This window comes from Penaeus chinensis, chromosome 39, assembly GCF_019202785.1.
Source record: "Penaeus chinensis breed Huanghai No. 1 chromosome 39, ASM1920278v2, whole genome shotgun sequence".
Classification (NCBI taxonomy): Eukaryota; Metazoa; Arthropoda; class Malacostraca; order Decapoda; family Penaeidae; genus Penaeus; species Penaeus chinensis.
In genome coordinates, this window is record NC_061857.1 from 17712231 (window position 1) to 17717396 (window position 5166).

Consider the following 5166-nt stretch of genomic DNA (forward strand, 5'->3'; position numbering starts at 1 on the left):
AAAATATGTATATGGCCGCAATGATTACAATAATAATGAAAATACTGATAATTATAATAAATATGAAAGTTCGATTTTTGTTATTATTTTTATTATTATTGCTTTTATTGTTTTTATTATTCCTATTATGAGTATAATTAGCAAAACAATTATTATATTATTATATGGCGACAATAATTGCAATAATAATGATAATAATGATGATAATATGCTAATCATTGCAATAAAGATGATAATGATGATAATATTGACGGTAATGATGATGTTAATGATGATAATGATGATAACGATGCTAATAAAGATGAAAACAACAATAATAATGTCCATTTGTAATAAAAAAGGAAAACAAATCCCAAAAGTCGAAAAGCGGCAAAAACAAGCGAAATGTAGCCTTTTCAGAGCTTACTCAAAAATGACGTGATTTTCGATTTCAATGATGATTGTAACAATTATTAGGGTAAAAGGGATGATAATAAGCATAATTGCATTACTCATGACCATAATGATGATAATAATGAGAATTTGGGTAAAATCATAATCATAATATTAATTTTGATAATAATGCGAATAACTGCAATATCATCATCATCATTATTATCATTACTAGTTTTATTATTATTATTATTATTATTATTATTATTATTATTATTATTATTACTATTATTATTATTGTTATTATTATTATTACTATTATTATTATTATTATTATTATTATTATTATCATAACTGTTATTATAAAAAAAAAAAAAATCTTGAAAATAACACTAATAAGAATTATTATAATATTGTTATTATTGTTATTTTTATTATAATTGTTTTTATTATTTTTCATATTTTTATTATTTATATAATATTAGATGAATATATATATATATATATATATATATATATATATATATATACAACTGTAATAACTGCAATAATAACGATATCATAAATTATTTTAACAATTATTATAATGTCGTCATTGTTCTTATTACTGTTGTTACAAATGTTATTATAATTATTAATATTTCTAATATAAGGATAATTGCAAAAAAAAAAATGTAATAAATAAGATAATATTGATAATATTGATAATAATTATAAAAATGTGAAATATTGATTTTCTATTATTTGTATTATTAAAATATATATATATATATATATATATATGTATATATATATATATATATATATATATATGGCCGCAGTGATTACAATAATAATGAAAATAATGATAATTATAATAAATATGCAAGTTCGATTTTTGTTATTATTTTTATTATTATTGCTTTTATTGTTTTTATTGTTTCGATTATGAGTATAATTAGCAAAAAAATATATATGGCGACAATAATTGCAATAATAATGATGATAATAATGATAATGATGCTAATAATTGCAATAAGGATGATAATGATGATGATAATGATGATAATGACGGTAATGACGTTGATAATGATGATAATGACGGTAATGATGATGATAATGATGATTATGATGATAACGATACTAATATTGATGAAAAGAACAATATTAATGTCCATTTGTAATATAAAAAAAAGGAAAAAGAAAAAAAATCCCAGAAGTCGAAAAAGCGGCAAAAACAAGCGAAATATAGCCTTTTGGAGTTTACTCAAAAAGGACGTTTTTTCGATTTCAATGATGATTTTAACAATTATTTGAGTAAAAGGATAATAATAAGTATAATTGCATTAATCATGACCATATTGATGATAACAATGAGAATTTGGGTGAAATCATAATTATAATAATAATTTTGATAACAATGCGAATAATTGCAATATTATCATTATTATTATTACTAGTTTTATTATTATTATTATTATTATTATTATTATTATTATTATTATTATTATTATTATTATTATTACTATTATTATTTGTATTATTATTATTATTATTATTATTATTATTATCATTATTATTGGGAGGATTGTGGAATGTACCATTAACTCAGAGGGGGCGTGGCACTCCAGTTGTCACTCCACATATACACCTGTAGTGTACATACCTGTATCGGCTGCGCGTGATTCCCAAAGTTCACCCCTATCCCGTTTTCTTTTTTTTTTTCTTTTTTTCACTTTTATTTCTATTAATTGTATTTGTTTGTTTTATTGTTTCTAGATTTAGTTCATGTTTGATTTGTAGTGTATTTAGGATCACTGATGGTCTCAGCGACAGGTTCAACAAGTGGGTCTTGAGGTGGTAGGTTTGAAGAGTCAGTGGTATAAACAGATTCCATCGTGCCTAGGCGTGTTCCATTGTGAAGGATGAGTGGTCTAGAAGGATTCACAGCCCACACATGGCAGCGGCGTTCCTTAACTGTGGTGATGGAATATGGCAAGGTGAGGGTCTCTGTAACTGCTGGAGTCACCAGGACATCACCATCGGTAGGACTAGTACGTGCAACACAGCCATGCAGGAAACAGCCAGAATGGGTACTATTACTTTTACTACTATCATTATTATTATTATTATTGTTATTATTATTATTATTATTATGATTATTGCAAAAATATATATTATAACTGTAATTATAAAAAAATAACAATAATATTAAAAATAACACTAACAATAATTATTATAATATGGTAATTATTTTTATTATTATTATTATTATAATTGTTATTATTATTTTTGATATTTTCATTATTAGTTTAATTTTAAAAAACGAATATACAACTGTAATAACTGCAATAATAACGATAATATTTTAAATAATGATTTTAATAATTATTATAATGCCGTTATTTTTCTTTTTATTGTTGTTATAAATGTTATTATTATTATTAATATTTCTAGTATGAAGATAATTACAAAAACATATATCAAAACTGTAATAATTAAAACAATATTGATAATATTGATAATATTGATAAAAATGTGAAAGTTTGATTTTCTTTATTATTAGTATTATTATTGGTTTTATATGTTTCATTATTTCTATTATTTGTATTATTAACAAAAACATATATATGACCACAATGATTACAATAAAAATGAAAATAATGATAATTAAAATAAATATGAAAATACGATTTATGTTATCATTTTTATTATTATTGCTTTTATTGTTTTTATTATTTCTATTATGAGTAAAATTAGCAAAAAAATATATATGGTGACACTAATTACAATAATAATGATAATAATGATGCTAATGATGCTAATAATTGCAATAATGATGATAATGATGATGATAATGATGATAATGACAGTAATGATGATGATAATGATGATAATGATGATAACGATGCTAATGTTGATGAAAAGAACAATATTAATGTCCATTTCTAATAAAAAAAATGAAAAGACAAAAAATCCTAAAAGTCGAAAAAGCGGCAAAAACAAGCGAAATATAGCCTTTTAGAGTTTACTCAAAAAGGACGTTTTTTCGATTTCAATGATGATTTTGACAACTATTTGGGTGAAAAGGATAATAATAAGCATAATTGCATTAATCATGAACATAATGATGATAACAATGAGAATTTGGGTGAAATCATAATTATAATAATAATTTTGATAACAATGCGAATAATTGCAATATTATTATTACTATTATTATTATTACTAGTTTTATTATTATTATTATTATTATTATTATTATTATTATTATTATTATTATTATTATTATTATTATTATTATTGGGCGGATTGTGAAATGCATCATTAACTCAGAGGGGGCGTGGCACTCCAGTTGTCACTCCACATATACACCTGTAGTGTACATACCTGTTTCGGCTGCGCGTGATTCCCAAAGTTCACCCCCATCCCGTTTTCTTTTTTTTTTTTCGCTTTTATTTCTATTAATTGTATATGTTTGTTTTATTGTTTCTAGATTTAGTTCATGTTTGATTTGTAGTGTATTTAGGATCACTGATGGTCCCAGCGACAGGTTCAACAAGTGGATCTTGAGGTGGTAGGTTTGAAGAGTCAGTGGTATAAACAGATTCAATGGATTCCACCGTGCCTAGGCGTGTTCCATTGTGAAGGATGAGTGGTCTAGAAGGATTCACAGCCCACACATGGCAGCGGCGTTCCTTAACTGTGGTGATGGAATATGGCAAGGTGAGGGTCTCTGCAACTGCTGGAGTCACCAGGACATCACCATCGGTAGGACCAGTACGTGCAACACAGCCATGCAGGAAACAGCCAGAATGGGGTGGGATCTCTGTATGCTGGATAAGGTGAACTGCAGCCTCCTCTTCAGGTTTCTGTTATGGTCAATGAACCGAACATGTTTATTCCTAGTGTCAGCACCGACACTGGCAACTTCGTGTTGTAGGCAAGGCCTCATTGCTCGTGACAGGACAGACTCAAAGGGATTGAAACCACCTCCCCTCGAGAACAAGGAAAGCGTCATTTGTGGCGGCACTGTGAGTCAGTGCAAAATCGTGCCTACGAAGGAGATCCACATATATATATATATATATATATATATATATATATATATATATATATATATATATATATAAACCAAATATATATATATATATATATATATATGTGTGTAAATATATAATATATATATATATATGTATATATATAAATAAATATATATATATATATATATATATATATATATATATATATATTATATGTATATATACATACATCATATGTATATATATATATATATATATATATATATATATATATATATAAATCAAATATATATATCTATGAATATATACATATATATATAGAGAGAGAGATATATTATATGTGTGTATGTATATATATATATATATATATATATATGAAATATATATATATATGAATATATACATATATATATATATATATAGAGAGAGAGAGAGAGAGAGAGAGAGAGAGAGAGAGAGAGAGAGAGAGAGAGAGAGAGAGAGCGAGAGAGAGAGAGAGAGAGAGAGAGAGAGAGAGAGAGAGAGAGAGAGAGAGATATTATAGGTGTGTATGTATATATACATATATATATATATATATATATATATATATATATATATACATGTAATATTCATATATATATATATATATATATATATATATATATATATATATATATATATATATATATATACATATAATATATATATATATATACATATAATATATATAAATATACATATAATATATATATATATATACATATGATATATATATATATATATATATATA